Source organism: Pongo abelii, chromosome 19 (genome assembly GCF_028885655.2).
Source record: "Pongo abelii isolate AG06213 chromosome 19, NHGRI_mPonAbe1-v2.0_pri, whole genome shotgun sequence".
NCBI classification, from domain to species: Eukaryota; Metazoa; Chordata; class Mammalia; order Primates; family Hominidae; genus Pongo; species Pongo abelii.
This window is the reverse complement of record NC_072004.2, coordinates 85657778-85677618: the sequence shown is the minus strand read 5'-3', so window position 1 is coordinate 85677618 and position 19841 is coordinate 85657778. Positions and strand designations below refer to the sequence as shown.

The following is a 19841-nucleotide window of genomic DNA, read 5'->3' as shown; positions in this document are numbered from 1 at the left end:
CATGATACAGTTTAAATAGCAGGTATCCCTACTGCCTTATCTGTAAACACTCAGCATCTCAAACTTACCCTTCAGTCAAAGGTCAAATTAATTACTCATATATCAGAAAACATTGAAATTCCAGTTGTGTGTGTTGGGGGAGCAGGGATGAGGGTGGGGGGGATGTGTGTTTTGGTTTCATTCACCATCCAGTTCCTAGGGCTTTACCTCAACCCTTGTTTCTCCTAAACTGACTCTTTTCAAAAAGCTGAATTCTAACGTTTCTACAAAGCCTTCCAGAACAACTTCACTCCCACCCTAAGATGATCCCTCTTGCCTCAAAACCTAATAATACGTATTTCCTAAATTTATTTAGTAATTAATATAATCAATAGTACATATCCTTTTCACAATGGCCTTAAACTATAATTCAAAACTTTACTTTTTTTTTTTTTTTTGGTTTCCCCAACTATGTTTCAGTCTTCTTTAAGTAATGAATATGTGGTAAGTGTTCTCATAATGCAGTGCCTGGCAAAGTATCTGAACTTTTTAATGTACAAAGATATGTGCAGATTGTTTCACTGCTTTGTAGAGAAATTATTTATTTCCTAACTCTTGGTAAATGTTCTACAGTAGCATTTAACACCCAGACTCCCTGACAAAAAAACACATAGTACATAAAAACATCAATGCCACTTTCTGCCAATTGACACCAAGGACAAATGCATTTTGTTTCAAGATGCTCTAAATTTTATTGTTATTAACAGTTATTTCAATATAAAATTTTTGCTTTTAGAATGCAGGTCATGCACCAAATTTGAATTTGAATTTACAAAAAATAATAGTCTCATTACACCTATCTTTTACAAATTATTATTGTCCATCTTCTATGCCACTGCCCTAGTGCTGAATGGTTACCTTAATTTGTATTGTGTTCTTCTAGCAAATTCCCTATGACTATTAACGAATACTTCCAATTCTCTTCCACTTCCCAGAAATGATTCATCTTCTCTCACTTTCAATAAATCTTTGGTTCTTTACTGAGAAAATTCAAATCATATTAGTTATCTGTTGCTGTATAACAATCACCCTAACTCAGTGACTTTAAACGATAACCACTTAATGTGCTTATGACTCTGTGGACTGGTTTGCCAGGACTCAGTGGGAATGCCTATCTCTTCTCCATGTGCCGGCAGCTGGGCTTGGTCAGGTGGATGCAATCTAGGCTGGAGGATCCAAAATGGCTTCTCTCATGATCTTGTTCCTGTGCTGGGTAGCTGGAATATTGAAGCCAATCACTTCTCGTGGTATTTCATTTTCTGTGGTCTTCTACCCCTTGTGGACTTTCACCCTTCAGAATGTCACATTCTCCATCTGGTCTCTCTAGCAGGGTAGCCAAAATTATTTACATGGTTGATCAAGACTCGAAAAAAAGTAGAGTCTGCCAAAAGTCTTATGGCCTAGAAATATAAATACAGGAAGAAATACATGTAGGAATTTAATACATGCTAAATTCTATGATCTGAATTATTGAGTAAACTGATATACTTTCGTAAATGATGTTGAAGCCATGAATTAATCATTAGGAAAAAGAAATCTAGCTGCATCAAAGATTATAATGTAATAATTTAAAACTTAACCATAAAAAATACTTTTTTCCCTCACAATGTGATAGAAAGTTTAAACTTGAAATTTTTAAAAAAGACATAAATGAGAACTCGAACTGGTTTGACAGAACTTATAATATTCAAGCTGTAAAATGGATACCAAAACCTGGTACTCCTCCTCCACTTAGAATGGCCAAATCTGTAAGAAAATGTTGCTTCCACCCTAAGAAGGAGAAAAACAAAGGCCAGATAATTTATAAAATCATAACCTTTTTTTGAGTTTATTAGAGACCAGAAGTTGCACAGCAACCAGGTGAATTGAATTCCAAAGTATAGCAGCTAACAGCCGCTCTGAGGAGAGATGGAACAAAAGAGCAGTTGAGCACAGTATGAGAGGGAGAATGAGCCCCCATAATAGCAGGTAAGAAGAAAACAGCCAGATCTTTAGTGAGCTCAAAAAGCCAACACGATAGTTAGAATAGCTAGGAGCCCCAGGCTTGCAGGGAGTCCACACTCACTTCCGATTTCCTTTTCATGAGACTCTACTGGTGCTCTTGGGAAAGATTAGGGGCAGGGCAGGAGACCTAAGAAAGGAGAGCCTTCCTCAGTGGTACTCAGCATGAAACCTCACCCTTGAAACCCCACTTCCTTGAAACCTCTCCTACAAAGTGAATGTCTTGTCATTGTGGTAGGGCAGGCAACCTTCCTGTCCCCAAGGCTCAGATAAAAACCCACCACCTCTGAAAGAGGAGCGAAACAAGAGCCATCTGCTATAGAAGGACATATGCTACCAAGGATAGAAATCCCTTCTGCCCACAGTCCTAATCAAAGGTAAAGGAGAGGAAGAAAGAAAAAAAAAAAAACAATACAGAGATAAAGCAGTCAACAAAATGAGATTTAGATATTATTAGGCTGATGTATGTTAACATATCTAATGGGAAACATGAGCAACATGTATGAACGGATGGGAAAGTATTACAAATAAAATAAAATGGAAATGCTAAGGGGAAAATAAACAACCTAACATCAGAAATAAAGACGTGTTCCATGAGTTTATCAGCAGATGTGATGATGATCAAGGAGTCAATGAACTTGAAGATTGGTCACATATATTATCCAAACAGAAAAAAATAGAGAGAGAGCTATAGGAAAGATTAAAGAGTTCAACATATAGACAATATCAGTCCCAATAAAAGAAAAGATATTTGAAGAGAGAATGAGAATGAATTTCCCAATTTTAAGGGAAAACAAACCACAGATTGATAAATTTCAGAGAACTCCAAGCGGTTTTTAAAAAAAGATGCAGACACGTCATAGCCAGACTGCACAAAACTAAGTATAAAGAGGGAATCTCATGACAAAACAAGACTAAAGAATCATTACATATAGAAAAGCAAAGATAAGAATAGTAACAGGATTCTTTCAGAAACTGTACAAACCAGTTTAAAGATGGAACAACATCTTTAAAATTGGGGTGAAATTTCAATCCAGAATAGTTAATCACAGTGAAAATATCTTCCAAAACTGGAGGGTATGTAAAGCTTTTAATTTTTTCAGATACACAAAGACTGTAAGATTATATTGGTAGAGTCCTGTATTATAAGAAAGGTCAATGAATGTTACACTAGCAGAAGATTATAGAATCAGATGAAAATTTTGACCTATTCAAAAGAAAGGAAGAATATCAGAAATAATTTTTTGAAAGAGGATATTTTAAAACCAAAAGCATGGTTTTGTTTGTTTACCATTTATATACTCCTTAAAGAGAAATTGGATTTCTAAATAAAAACTACAATATGTTGTGGAGCTTATCCCATTTTTAGTAGTTATGATGCCAATAGCATGAGGGATGGGAGGGAGAGAATGAAAATGTTTTAAGGTTTTTTGTTTTATGATAAATGGGATGATATTAGAAAATAAATAACAAGTTAAAGATCTATATTTTAAATAATACAGCAACTGGAAAATACATAAAAAGAAGAAATAAGCCAATGATGAAAATTAAGAAAATTGTAAAAATTCTTAATGCAAAATAATATGGAAAAAATGGAACAAAAAGACATAAGACAACAAATCAGTAGCAAAATAGTAGATTCAAATATTATATCAACAATTACATTAAATACTCAATATCTATACACTCCAATTAGAAAACAGAGATTGTCAGATGGGAAAAAAGAAAGACTTATTATGCTGTCAATAAGACAGTCACATAAATTGTTTAAAAGTAAACAGATGAAAAAAGCTCATGCAAGTTCTAAGCAAAAGAAAGCTAAAGTAGCCCTATAAGATCAGAAAAGCAGACTTCAAACTGTTACAAAATTTAAAACGTTCAGTACATATCAAGTGTACTATTCTGGTGTGAGACGTTGACAGTAGGAGAGACTGTTGTATGTGTGGGAACAAAGGGTACATGGGAACTGTCTGTACTTTCTGTTCAATTTCGCTGTGAACCTAAAGCTGATTTAAAAAATAAAGTTTATTAAAAATGATCATGAAGAAGGAACCATGCGTAATGATAAATGGGTGAAAAAATGAGTAAGAGATAATATTCCTAAATATGTGGGTACTTAATCCCAGAACTTCAAAATATATAAAGCAAACACAGGTAAAACTAAAAAGGAAAAAGAGACAAATCCACAACTATAGTTGGAGACTTCACCACACCTCTCTCAGAAATTTATAGAGCAAGAATATAATAAATTAATAAGGAAAGAGAAGATCTAAACCATGCTATCAACCATCTTGACCTAATTGAGGTTTATAGAAAGGCACTGCACCCAGCAATAGTACAATGGACATTATTACTAAGAGCATACTATTTACCAAGGCAAAACATACTCTGTGCCTCAAAACAAAGCTTTAAAATGTACAGGAATTAAAACTATACAAAATATGTTCTCTGAACTACATGGGAATCAACCTAGAAATAAATAAGAGAAAGATATTTGGAAAATACTAACGTTTTGTATATTAAACTACCAAACTGTAATGATACATGGGTCAAAGAAGAAACCACAAGAAAATTTAGGAAAAAGTTAGTTGAATGAAAATTGAACAAAATATCAACATTTGTGGGATGCAATCAAAGTGGTACTTAGAAGGGTATTTATAGCAATAATTGCTTCTACTAAAACATAAAGATTCAAGTCAATGATCTAGGCTTACCTCTTAGAAACTGAAAAAAGAAGAGCAAATTAAACACAAAGTAAGCAGAAAAAAAGAATACTAACATTAATAGAAAAAAGATCAAAGAAAGAGAAAACACATAAGGAATAAAAAAACAACAAAACCAAAAGCTGTTTGAAAAAAAATCAAATGATACACCTCTATCCATACTGATCAAGAAGTATAATAATTTATAAATATCAGTGCTGAAAGACTGCATATTGCTACAGATCTTATTTTAACATGTCAATAAGGTAATATTACAAAAAAATGTTTGTGTCAAGAAATCTGATAACATATGAAATGAATGAGTCATTTGAATTATGCTACTGTCAAAGCTCACTCAAGAAGAAATTGTCCCCATTAAATAAATTAAATTTAAAATTTACAATTTTCCCACACAGAAAGCTCTAGGCCCAGATGGTTGCACTGGTAAATTTTAGCAAAACATTTAAGGAAATACAATAGTAATCAGACCAATCATATAGACAAAAAAAAAAGGAAGAAACACTCTCCAACTTATTTTATGAAGCCAGCATTCCCGTTAAGAAAATCAATCAATGACATTATGAAAACAAAACACAAGCCAATGTTTTCCCTGAAGATAGAAATATTTTCATATACAATTTTAGCAAATTGAATCCACCAATAAATAAAAAAAGATAACACAACAGAACATACTGGCATTGATCTCAGGAATGCAAAGTTGGTTTAATATTAATGAGAGGAATCAGTGCACTAGACAGTTTAAGCGAAGTAAAAAGAAAAACTACATCAATACATGCAAAATAATACTTCACAAAATTCAATGTCTACTTATTAAAAAACTTTCAGCAGACTAGAAATAGAGTGAAATTCCTGAACTTAATTAAGGACATCTATGAAAAACCTACAAGAAACCTCATACTTAATGTGAACGACTGAATACAATCCTCCTACAATGGGGAAAAAGCCAGGGATGTTTACTCTGCCCATTTTTATTTAACATTGTACTGGAGGTTCTATCACTGCAATAAAGCAAAGAGGATAAATAAAGGCAATAGATTGGAAAAGAAGAAGTAAAACACTTTGTTCACAGAACACATTATCATTTACATAGGAAAACAACAAAGAATTTACAAAAGAGCTACCAGGACTAAGAAGTGAGATTAACAATGTTTGAGGATGAAAGATAATATGCTGCATTTCTACATATCACTGTAAACACTTAAAATGGAACCTAGAACAGCATCAACAATTACAATAGCCTCAAACTCAGGAAAGAATTAAAAATAAATTTGACAAGAGATGTGCAAGATTTATATGCCAAAACTACAAAATATTGGTGCGAAGAGCTAATTGTTAAAAAGATACATATATGAAAAAATAATCACATATTCATTGATCAGAAAGAAGACTCTGCATGATTAAGATGCCATTTCTCCCCATTTCAATCTATAGATTGAACCTAATACTTTGAAAAGTCCTTCCAGGCTTTTTATGACAATTGACAAGCTGATTCAAAAAAATTATGTGGAAATACAAACGACCTAGAATAAGCAAAACCATTTTGAAAAAAACATTTAAAAAAAAGTTGGAGGAAACCCAATGCCTATTTCAAGGCTCAGTATAAAGTTGCATAATTAGGACTTGGTGGTAGTAACACTGTAATAGACATACATGTGAATGGAACAGAATGATTATTTTGTTTTCAGATAAATTTGCTGTCCATTTCTTTTAAAAAAATAATTCATAGGCCGGGCGCAATGGGTCACACCTGTAATCCCAGCACTTTGGGAGGCCGAGGTGGGCAGATCACGAGGTCAGGAGATCGAGACCATCCTGGCTAACACGGTGAAAACCCGTCTCTACTAAAAATATAAAAAATTAGCTGGGCGTGGTGGCGGGCGCCTGCAGTCCCAGCTACTCGGGAGGCTGAGGCAGCAGAGTGGCGTGAACCCGGGAGGCGGAGGTTGCAGTGAGACGAGATCGCGCCACTGCACTCCAGCCTGAGCGATACAGCGAGACTCCGTCTCAAAATAATAATAATTCACTTCCGTTTAAGCCATTCATCCAACTCTCTTCTGTACTCCTTTACACAGCTGACTTTCACAACAGCCCTCCTCCTGGGAGCTTCCTCTCTCCCGTCTCTACAGAAACTGCTTCTCTTTCAGGGGATTTCTGAAGCTTTTTTGCCAAACCCAATGACTACATTCTCTCAAAATGAATTTTCCCTTTTCTGAGAAAGTTGACAGAATTTGTCACCTCTTCCTTTTTGAAGCTCTCATTTCAGCTTCTAACATCATGTTTTTCTGGGGTTTTTTTTCCCCCCAAGGTTACGTGCTTAGCTCTCTACTTTGCAAGTTCTTTTCAATTTGGTTTCTATATCTTCAGTCGTCACCTTCGTAAACCATTCTCAAATTACCAAATGCAGCCTCAACTCGTTTAGCAAAATTCACTCCATAGTTTTGTCCTTCGAGTGTCTATGATAAAGTCTTCATATGGATAACCTGTCCTCTCTTTACATGCTCCAAATATGCTTATCATTTTTATTTACATACACCTACACATTCTTAATTTCTCTCTATATATTGCTGTCACTCTTACACTCTGTCTTGGCTAATATGATACAATTTCCTCTGCTTCAAAAATTGGAAGGGAATCGCCATCTATTCCTGAATGAGTCGGTTGCTAATGGTGATCGAGGCTTCTTGAACATTTCTCACCTTCATTTTATTCTCCTTCTTTTTTTTTTTTTTTTTTTTTTGAGGCGGAGTCTCACTCTGTCGCCCAGGCTGAAGTGTAGTGGTGCGATCTCCACTCACTGCAACCTCCACCTCCTGGGTTCAAGCAATTCTCTGCCTCAGCCTGCCGAGTAGCTGGGATTACAGGTACCCGCCACCATGCCTGGCTAATTTTTTTTTTTTTTTTTTTTTTTTTTTTTTTTTTTGGTAGAGACAAGGTTTCACCATCTTGGCCAGGCTGTTCTTGAACTCCTGACTTGTGATCCACCCTCCTTGGCCTCCCAAAGTGCTGGATTACAGGCGTGAGCCACCACTCCTGGCCTATTCCCTTTCTTATCAAGCTTCCAACTTGGCCATTTTCTTGCTCAGAGAACTTCAATTGCAATACTTTCACATTATTTTACTTATTTACATCATCTCCAATTATGGCACTACTCAGTACACAAACATTTCATATTCCAGCCTCATCTGTGCAGATATTTACTCCTTAATTATTCCTGAGTTAAAAAAGATTTATTTTTATTGTTCTGCCACTAGATGACTTAAAAAAAAAAAAACTCTAGAGTAGGAAACAAATGTGAAAACAAGTAACTATAATGTAATATAGGAGGCAGTATAAAAGCAACTTTAATTTGGCAAGATAAGTGAGGGCTAATTGCCTCTTTATTAAAGGTAGTAAAAGATACAAAGAGGAGATGATATCTAATGTGGCCCTGAAGAGTTACAGGATGGGCCGGGCACGGTGGCTCATGCCTGTAATCCCAGCACTTTGGGAGGCCGAGGCAGGCGGATCACAAGGTCAGGAGTTTGAGACCAGCCTGGCCAATATGGTGAAACCCCATCTCTAGTAAAAATACAAAAATAGCCTGGCGTGGTGGCAGGCTCCTGTAATCCCAGCTATTTGGGAGGCTGAGGCAGGAGAATCACTTAAACCCAGGAGGCGGAGGTTGCAGTGAGCCGAGATCATGCCACTGCACTTACAGGATGGATTGTAGTAAATGATAAAGAAGGGATTTGAACAGAGGAATAAAATGTTAACATCTGCAAAGTCCTCATGCCTGACAGCCCATGATGTATCGTGGCAAAAATGGAGTTCAGAACTTCTAGTGGCCTTCTCTCATAACTGAGAAAGACCACATGCTGCCTGTGCTCCTAGGTCCATCAGCAAATCTTTTTCATCTTCTAATTCTAATTCATACTGATCCCTACCTTCTTTTATAAAGTCTTATGAATGGCTTATTTCACCTTATTTCAAGAATTTCACTATGAACTATTTTGCATTAGCCACAGCCTGTGCTATTTTGGTGGTAATATTGTGGGTGTTTCCTGTCCAGATTGTAATAATCTGAGGATGAGAAATAGTGATTTACTTTTCTCCTGTCCCCTCCTTTTACTCCCTCCTTCTGTCTGCCACACTGCCATGCAGATAAAAACTCGCTGCAATTATTACGGATTTGGCTTTCTATACTTGGGAAGTAGAAGTAACATAGACGTTATTAACTTCAGTGGTCTTCAACCCTGGTTACTCCTTAGAATCACTTGGGTAGATTTAACATATAATGATTTATGTAATGTCTGAATACCATCCTCTTTTCAATTAAATCCGAGCTCTTGAGCAAGAAGCTGAGCATTGATGCATCTGTATCTTTATCTATCTATGTATATGTATATGTGTGTGTGTGTATATATATATATAAAACTCATATCTACAACTATATGTGAGCCTGATAGATAAGGTTGGAAAGTCTTGATATATATATTTTTAAATAATTTATTGATATATAATGTTGTATGTATTTGGGGGTACTTGTGATATTTTGCGATGTGTATACAATATGATCAAATCAGGGTAATTAAGATATCCATCACCTCAAATATTTATCATTTCTTTGTGTTGGGAATATTATAATTCTGCTCTTCTAGCTATTCTGAAATATATAGTATATCATTGTTAAATATAATTTCCCAACTATACTCTCAAATACTAGAGCATATTACTTCTCTCAACCTGTTTATTTGTACCCATTAATTAACTTCTCTTTGTTCCCCTCTCTCCTCCCTTCCCAAGCTTTGGTAACCACTATTTCACTCTCTGCCTCTATGAAATCTGCCTTTTTTCTCTCACATATGAGTGAGAACAAGCAATATTTGTCTTTCTGTGCCTGGGTTATTTCATTTAACATAATTATCTCTGGTTTCATCCATGTTGTTTCCTGTCATAGGATTTCATGCTTTTTCATGGCTGAATAGTATTCCATTTTGTGTATAGGCCACATTTTCTTTATTCATTCATCAATTGATGGACAGTTTGGTTCCATATTTTGGCTCTTGTGAATAGGGCCACTATAAACATGAGTGAGTGTGTCAACATCTCTTCAATATGCTGATTTCCTTTCTTTTGGATATATTCTTACCAGCAGAATTGCTGGATCATACACTCTTTTATAGATGGGAATCTTGAATCTAGGAGAGGTAAAATAATTTAAGCCAAGTCACTTAATTTGAGGCAAAGCTGCAAATGGGAGCCATATCTCCTGACTCCTGGTAGGAAACTTTGATTTATGCCCTGCTTTCTCTCATGAACCAACTCTATTCTCCTTTTGAATGAGATGATTAAATTCTCCCCATTTCAGTGAACCTTTGAGACATCAAACCTATTTTAAAGAAGATAACAGTATATGACATTCTTTAGTTATTGCAGTCTCCCTTCCCCAACGTGCCAGGCTATTTTTACCAAAGTACATTTGGGGTACGTGCAAAACCCAGAAATAAAGAACTACTAAAGTGGATCCTACTTCCAAAAGAAAAGCGTAAAGTTATAAATCTATGGAGAAAACTTCATTGGAAGAAAGTCTATCTTAGGTCATATAAAAGCAGCTCCAAAGTTACATGAGGAAACAGAGAACCGGCTGAAACTCCTCCAAAATGCCACATGGCACAGCCCAAGCCAAAGCAACAAGGGTGTCCTTCATATGACACTTGAGTGGCTCTGATAAACTATAGCAGGTGGGAGCAATGTGAGCAGATGGAAATAGAGCCATGGGACTGAGTGGTTTTATATATGTATGTATTTATTTATTTGTGATTGCTATGGACTATTAATATAGTTCTATGTTTGTTCTCATTAAGTACCTTGAATGCAGAGTCCCATTGTTACCTCATTGTTTCCCAGTCATGAGAAGTAGGACATTCAGAACTTTACTTCTCTAAATCTCATTGTAAACTACCTGGCTTTCTTTTTCCTTTATCCCCTTTGATGCATTGTCTAATATATTTCAATTCCCAAGGATTCTTTCCCCTGTGAATTTTTTTTTTCTGTAGAGGTCATTGCTTAATCCCTCAAAAGTTTGCAATTTCTCAACATTATTTCCTCTTTGGCTCACAGTGGTAGAGAATGTTTCTTTTAAGTTCTCCATTTACAAGAGAAACTGGAAATACTAAAATACCCTGTAGTGTGTTTTTCTTAAACTGAAGTAAACATGCCCTCAGGGAGTAGGTATTGACCTGGTGTCTTTTTTATACATGTTGTAATTTCATAGACACTGGTTGAAAGTAAAGAACACCAAGAAAGTCCTTATTTACCCTAATGAAGAGATGAAAGGGAATGAGTTATTGAAATGGCATAGGTAAAAGATTTCTATAATTTTTGGATTGGGAAACTTTTTTTTTGCATTTAAGCATAATGTATCTGCGGGCTTTGTGGTATAAAATATAGCTTCAGGTAAAATATTGAAGATAATATCTAAATATTTGACCAATAAATAGCCACAAGTTGCCTAACCATGTACACTAATCCCCCCTCCTCAACTAGAGGAAAAGGGTATAAGCTGAGAAAACCACTGACGTCTCAGCCTATAGAAGTAAACACCTGCAATGTATTTAGGACTAGGGGCAGTAATTGGTGAAGTATTCGAGTTCCAGATCCCTGCTCGAATGGATATTGAATCTAAATTTAGATAAATTAAAGAACAAGCTCTCAAAAGAGGGTATGATTTAGCAAGCTACTTCGGGTATTGTCAATATAATTAAAAGCCCATTTGCCACAAATTTGCTATCAGAAAAAAAAAATGCCTACAGAAAACCGAGAATTTTCTTCTTTCAGTTGGAGATTTTCTATCTCTGACCTTCATTGTCCCCATTGTTCATTCACTTTTTTTAAAAATATGCAGTAGGAAAACTTTAGCTCTCTATCTTCTCATAAGTAAATTTATCTTGTGTTTATAACACTTTGAATATTGAGAGGATTTCAAGTTTCTTATGATCAGAAGCTCTGAAAAATAAATTTATTTATTCGTTATTGCTATTGACTATTAATAGAGGTAATTATTCCTAAAAAATCTTAAGAAATTACCTTAACCTTTCCTAAGTATGAGTTTCTTTTTCTTTTCTTTTTTCTTTTTTTTTTTTAAGTTCCAGAGTACATGTGCAGGAAGTACAGGTTTGTTACATAGGTAAACTTGTAGCATGGTGGTTTGCTGTACCTATCAACCCATCATCTAGGTATTAAGCCCAGCGTGCATTAGCTCTGTTCCCTAATGCTCTCCTTCCCTCCATCCTCTCCAGACAGGTCCCACTGTGCATTGTTCCCTTCTCTGTGTCCATGTATTCTCATTCAGCTCTCACTTACAGGTGAGAACATGTGGTGTTTGGTTTTCTGTTTCTGTGTTAGTTTGCTGAGGATAATGGCTTTCAGCTTCATCCATGTCCCTGCAAAGGACATCATCTCATTCCTTTTTCTGGATGCATAGTATTCCATGGTGTATATGTACCACATTTTCTTTATCCAGTCTATCATTGATGGACATTTAGGTTGATTCCATGTCTGTGCTATTGTGAATACTGCTGCAATGAACATATGTGTGCATGTAACTTTATACTAAAATGATTTATATTCCTTTGGGTATATACCCAGTAATGGGATTGCTAGGTCAAAAGGTATTTCCGGTTCTAAATCTTTGAGGAATGGCACCCTGTCTTCCACAACAGTTGAACTAATTTACATTCCCACCAACAGTGTAAAAGCATTCCAATTTCTCTGCAATCTTGTCAGCATCTGTTGTTTCCTGACTTTTTAATAATCACCATTCTGACTGGGGTGAGATGATATCTCATTGTGGTTTTGGTTTGCATTTCTAAGCATGAATTTCTTGATCACTGTAAGTGATAGGAATACTTGTAGTACCCGAATCATATCGTTGTTTTGAGAATTCACTTGAATCACTGATTTAGATGATTAATGACTGACATGTAGTAAGCACTCAGTTGATAATGTAATGATGATGACAACCAATTTTAGTTAAGTAATAAAATATATTACTAAATTATAGGTGGAATAAATTTATAGTAGAAATATCTCTTCATTTCTAATTACTTTTAAAATAACGCAATACATCTGATTTCCCCTGATGTTAAAATTGACAATACTGAGATAAATATTAAAAGTTGAAATATCATTTTGAATTTGATGTAAGAATATCAATCAATCAATCGAGATTGTTGATTGACTATAATCAATCAACAGGTATGTGAAGTACATTTATATCTGTCAATCTTGGATTTTGATACATAAGGCATGTGAAATTACAAGAAATTGATTTGAGCAAAACACACTCAATATAGCCTCCCTTTATAACCTTGGTCTAAATTACAGCACTTTGCAGTAGATTTAAGGCTCTTGAGTAGCTGAGAAGAGTGATTCATTTCTTGACGTCACATTAGAAAGAAGTAATTAGTTATAGGCTACAGCACATGGTTCCTGACATTGTTCAATAAAACACATGTGTGATTTGAATACAATTATATTCACACAAATATTGTCCCACAATGTTGCATGACACAAAATTGGAAGCTATAGCCAACATAAGATACAAAAGATCAAAATTCCACGCACCAGATTGGAGCAGTGACATTTAAGAGAACAAATAAAAAGTGTAACATTCTAATTTTAAAATAGTCACTGAACAGATACAGGATAAGTCAAACTTCCCAAACAGAAATCCAGGGAACACTACAGTTATCCAAGATATTAATGCAGCACCACCCCTTCCCTCCACAACTATACAGTAAAATGTAGTCATTTGCCCTCCCTCCTAGGAAGATACTATAATGCCTCCATCTAAATAAATAAGTAAACATTAAGTAAATAAGTAAGTAGTTGAAATAAGCCAAAACACAAAGAGCAAACAAAAAGCAGATGTCAGAAGACTCTTCTAGTTTCCATCATCTGTTACTGACATCAGCATTTACACACATCCCGTACCATTGCTATACTTAGAAACATTTTGGACCCTTTTCTATCTCACCTCACAATCCAGTGATTCACAAAAAGTTAGGAAGCAGTTTTCTTCTCTCAATCTCATCTGCCCAAACTTTAATTCTGGCTACAATCCTCATTCCTTGGGGTTTCTCCTGATTTATTGTTCTCTTCTCTAGAATCTCATTGTTACAGCCCTTTCTTCTAAAATGCACACTGAATCCTAGCATTTCCCTGCTTAGAATTCTTCTGTAAATATCTATAACCTAACACCTAAGTCTAAATGCTTTTGCCTGTCATTAAAAGCCTTTTTAACCTCTGCTCCAGCCACTTATATCCATGCGCAACTGTGTTGAACTGTTTACATATTTCCCCGAATATTCTGATCTTTTACAAGCCAATTCCCTTTGCATTCTTTAGTCTGCCTAGAATTACCCTCATTCCCTCTATCTTACTTTGTCAGGCTTCAAATCTAATGTCAAAAACCAGATCTATAAAAAAAAAATGACATGTTCTATTCTTTGTCTTTCTCTGGCCATGTATACAAGTTTTGTAATTTTTTTTTTTTTTTTTTTGAGACAGAGTCTTGCTCTGTCGCCCAGGCTGGAGTGCAGTGGCACAATCTCAGCTCACTGCAAGCTCCGCCTCCCAGGTTCATGCCATTCTCCTGCCTCAGCCTCCGGAGTAGCTGGGACTACAGGCGCCGGCCACCACACCCAGCTAATTTTTTCACGCCCGGCTAATTTTTTTTTTTTTTTCTTATTTTTAGTAGAGACAGGGTTTCACCATTCACAGGATGGTCTTCATCTCCTGACCTTGTGATCCACCCGCCTCGGCCTCCCAAAGTGCTGGGATTACAGGCATGAGCCACCGTGCTCCGCTATGTTTTGTAATTTAAATATTAGTTTGTATGCCTTTTTCTAAGACAATGAAAATTGTAGAGATTTATATCACAATGACATAACCTCAGCTGCTGTAGAATAACTGCCACATTGGAGGTATGTAATAAAGATTTGGAAAATTAATGCATTAATTGATGGGATGGGCATATCTGATAATTCAGATAAAAGGATTCTTCAAGTTGTATATTAAAATTAAGAGACTGTCATTGATTAGGTCATCTCTACACTGTAATTCTATGGGGCAATTATATTTATTTGTTTTGAGCCAACAAAAGAAGACTCAGAATTTGGCGAAGAATTACATATGACTAGCCCCTCAATATGCTTTTCCCTTGGAATGTGATTACATTTTCTAAATTCTACAAGAAGAAGCATGCATTTAACTCCCACATTGGAAAGCCCTGAACTAATTTTAAGAAAATCCCAGAAGAAGCTGTAGTCATTAATTTTGATATTGATGTTTCAGAGAGAAAAACTGATCAATGAGTCTGCATATGGTTACAAAACAACAGGCACATTTCCAAGACAGGAATGCAGATGGCCACAATTTCATCCACGACTTATTCCCATTCTTGATCAAACAATTGCCAGAGAAATACTATTTTTAATTGAACAAGTGATTCATGTCTCTGGAATACAGAACATGAATTTCACTTGGTGCAAATAACCAGCTAGGAAAGGCTCAGAAAATACACGAGTTAGTGTCCCTATCAGCCCTGAGTGTCCTGGCTTTGAAAGAACATTACATTGAGTCAGCAGTTCTTAAGTACATTTCTAGAAAACTCTCTGAAAGACTTATAAATTGATTTGCTGTTGGGAAATTTCCTTCTGTTGGGTTTTATAATTTTAATCTACTAAATGGCAATTCCCAAGAAATACAGCATCTCACCAAGGCAGTAAAACCATTGGATTGGTTGGTTTCCAAGGGTACTGAAGCTAAAGTAGACTCATTTTGAAATGACTCTTTTGCCTGGAATCATAGAAAATAATAAAGATGAGGAAGTCTCCAATAAATTGCATTTATCATAGCAGCTCATTTAGAAGTTGAGGCTCTTAGATTATAAATTTTCAAAGATCCCTGATATTTTATCATCACGAGCTTGAACACCATACTGTATTTCTTGTTCTATGATGGGATGATATCAAGATTTTTTTTTAATAAATATTTTAGATAGAGTTCTCCTGTTGGGAAGGAGGGACACGAAGTTGAGCAATGAAGACAGAAAGAGAAACTCTGAGCTGAGCAATGAAGAACGAGAGACTGAACTGAGAAAAAATACAGCGCTACTCATCCAGAGCTGTATTTTCACCTATTTGAACTCTGCACAGCCACTGATCTTGGTGCAGAACTGTCTAAATCACACTCTGAAGGGAGAGTCACAAAAAATATCTGAAGAAACAACGTTCTGCCCAGGCCAATTGGGTAAATTACCTTTGTGCTTTTCCATGACTTGCTCTTGCCAGATGGAATACTTGGCCCTGAAGACAGTGGCATTAGAGCAGATTTTGGAGCAGTGGGGTTTTTAAAAATGATTTACTTTTTCCTTCCACAGACAGTTACTCTGCCACAGATGGCTTCTCTGAATGATGAGCCCAGAGTCTTTTCCATCATATTTTGCCATTGTAAAAGTCTGTCTGCTGTAGTTTCTCTATTTGCTCTGTGTATCCAAGAGAATATGGAAGAAATTTTACAATGAAGATCAAATTTTGGCACTTTCCATGTATAAACTTGAGGACTTCAGAGATGGCTCTGTGACTCTGATGAGTTGAAATATTTCCTTTCCTTCCATGCCTGTTCCTATTATGAAATTCTATCTTTTACAACTAATGTCAATAGGGAAAAGAACTCAACTAGAAAATAGTGAATATTTATAGTTGCCTTCTTTCCCTAGACTTGCAAGCAACCTTTGATTGTGTTTATATAAATGCTTAGTACTTTACTATTAACCTTCCCAAATAGACTAAGACCTAATTAGAAATCCCATATTGACAACCAAAAGAGGAATTATGGTAAGAAAAATGCTTCTGTTAAAACTTAGCCGTGTTAGCAATGTATGCAAGGTAGCAGCTGCCCAATTTCTGCGAAGGAAAACCTGTCTTTGGAAAATAATCTTAACTTTTCTTTTATAAATTATCACGCACTATAAATGCAAATCTCTAAAAATTCCCTAAGACATTGTGGATTTTTAGTTTCATTTTCTAGATAAGTAAATTGAGAATTAGAAAAATAAAGCAACTTACCCAAAAGCACTCCAGTAGTTTGCAGGAAAGACAATAGATTTATCACAGGGTTATTTACTTGAGAGTTCTGCATTCTAGCATCGCATATCCTTTCCATATTAATCACATGTAGGATACAGGAATAAATGTTAATTTAATGTGCAAGAAAAATGATAGTGATACATTCTTTGATGTCATTAGCAGAGTAAAATATACAGAATGATATGCCTGGCATGGTGCACTTCTACAGGGGGATATGTAATGGAGAAAATAACAACGATAACTGCAGGATGTGATTCCAATGCATGAAACTCAGCCAGAATTGGAGCCCGTCAGAGCAAAATGGAACACAAGCAATCATCTAATTACATTGAACAGATTTGGCAAGAGAGGACAAGAATGAACATGACAGTTAATTATGAATAATTATTTAACTTCTATCTGTCATAACTGTGAGAGTTACAAATAGCCTGACAATATGGGATCTTTGAAAGAGTATAAATGTATTAATACTTTTACATATTGATCTGTTGTATATTTTGGGTAGCTGAAGTTAGATTGTTTTAAAAATTAGATGACTTTATTGGAAAATATGAAAGTGTGTGTGTGTGCACTGTCTCGCACTAGCCAACCAAAATAAAAACTGCAGTGAGTAGTAGCATAGCAGAGTTTTTGATAGTCATGACCCAACTCTGTAATTTTTGGTAAGTCACTTTTCTTCGTTGGTGGTAAGTTGCTTCATAAGCATGGTGACGCAATGGCATTACACCTAAATTTCTTCATTTGTAAACTGAGAGTAACAGGAACAAAATGATTATGAGAAATACATGAGAGATAAAACACTTAGTACAGTCCTTGTGACATGTGACATAGGTCAAGTTAATATTCACTATTATTATTTTTGTTATAAATTTGATGAGCTCATTGAACCAGATATCCTTCAAGGTACTTTTAAACACCCAACAATCTTTGTTTTCCATCTTGTGGTCCCTTGGTCCATTTAAAAAAAAAAATCTCTGTATATTTCCCCTACCTTGTTATATGAGGAGAGCCATATATCTCATTTGTCATTAATATCCCTCCCTAAGGAACAATATATGCTTGTATTCATTTGCAAAACATAGGAAAATAGTGATCTCCTTTTAATCAGTGAGTCATAAAAACATGGAAGATGAGTGGAGATGAGATAGAATAATCCAAAATTATAAAATCATCACTTATATAGCCCCATCAGGTTTGGGCCTGATATCATTCCCATAATTTATAAACAATGGCCTGTCTTTTAGATTTTTAGCTTCTTGTTCACCTTTTGCTACTGATATTATCTGTGTATTTATTCAACAAATGTATTTAAAATAAATGTTATTATGCATCTTTAAGGTATACAATATTATGTTGTGGGATACATTTAGATTGTAAAAATGTTACTATAGTGGAGCAAATTAACATGTTCATCGTCTCACATAGTTTCCCATTTCTTTGTTGTTTTTGTGGCAAGAGCAGCAAAAATCTATTCATTGGTCATGAATCCAAAAATCCAGTACAATTTTATTACTCTAGTCTTCATATTGTGCATTAGATCTTCAGACTTGTTCTTCCCACATATCCGCCATTTTGTATCCCCTGCCCTGCATCTCCTTGTTTCCTGCTAATTGTACCTGCTTGCTCTGCAACAGGCACCATCCTTGACACTTAGATATGCAGTAAGAAAGACAGGTACAATTCCTGCTGTTATAGAACTTAGAGTTTACAGAGATGAGAGACTCTCCTGATGTATCCATAAATGTGCTGAGAGTGAGCACCAGAGAGTGCTATGTAAACGTATTTCTGGGAAGGCAGAGAGAACCAAACTTCTATTTTTCTATGGAAATAGAAGAAATGCAGCTCTGGAAAAATAATAGTTAAGCTGAGTGAGAGGTGAAGGATGTATAGGACTTAGTTGAAGAAAGAAAGTGTTGGGGTCAGAATACTTCAAAGAGAGAAAACCAAGAACAAAGGCCCTGAGGCAGCCCAGAGTGAGGTAAGCGTGATGAACTGAAAAATGCCCATTATGACAGTAGAACAGGTAAAAGGAATGTGATTAATATCTTGGTATATAAACCTTTATTCCAATTCCTAAGAATTTATTATTAGATTGCTTAAAGTGAAATAACTAAATTGATGCATGTTCCAAAAGTTTCCTGATATGGCAAAAGTACTTCTCAGAAAGTTTATACCAATTTTTTATTTCTATAAACTGTATATATGATGATCTTTCTCACCTTATCCTTAGAATTAGTAAGTATTCCTTTTTTTTCTTTCTTTTTTTTTTTTTTTGGAGACAGAGTCTGTCTCTGTTGCCGAGGCTGGAGTGTAGTGGCATGATCTCAGCTCACTGCAACCTCTGCCTCCTGGGTTAAAGTGATTCTCCTGCCTCAGCCTTCCTGAGTAGCTGGGATTACAGGCACATGCCACCACACCTGGCTAATTTTTGTACTCTTAGTAGAGACAGGGTTTCCCCATGTTGGCCAGGCTGGTCTTGAACTCCTAATCTCAAGCGATCCACCTGCCTTGGCCTCCCAAAGTGCTGGGGTTACAGGTGTGAGCCACCGTGCCTGGCTAGTGTTCTATTTTTTAAAAGATGAACTGGTTTAACATGCTGTATTAGTCTGTTCTCACGCTGCTAATAAAGACATACCTGAGACTGGGTAATTTATGAAGGAAAGGGGTTTAACGGTCTCAAAGTACCACATGGCTGAAGAGACTTCACAATCATGGTGGAAGGCAAGGAGGAGCAAGTCACGTCTTACATGGATGGTGGCAGGCAAAGAGAGAATGACAGCCAAGCAAAAGGGGTTTTCCCTTATAAAACCGTCAGATCTTGTGACACCACGAAACTGTGTGTGGGAAGCTGCCCCCATGATTCAATGATCTCCCACCAGGTCCCTCCCACAACATGTGGGAATTATGGGAGCTACAATTCAAGATGAGATTTGGGTGGGGACACAGC

The 19841-nt window shown here is 35.9% G+C and overlaps 1 long non-coding RNA gene across 1 annotated transcript; it reads right to left on the bottom strand.

Moving 5' to 3' along the window:
• Positions 1-706: 706 nt before the first annotated feature.
• On the bottom strand, positions 707-18104 carry LOC129051101 (uncharacterized). Its single transcript, XR_008515149.1, has 2 exons — positions 16065-18104; positions 707-1439 (listed from the first exon to the last, which is right to left on the bottom strand). It is a non-coding gene; the product is annotated as an uncharacterized LOC129051101 (long non-coding RNA).
• Positions 18105-19841: the final 1737 nt, after the last annotated feature.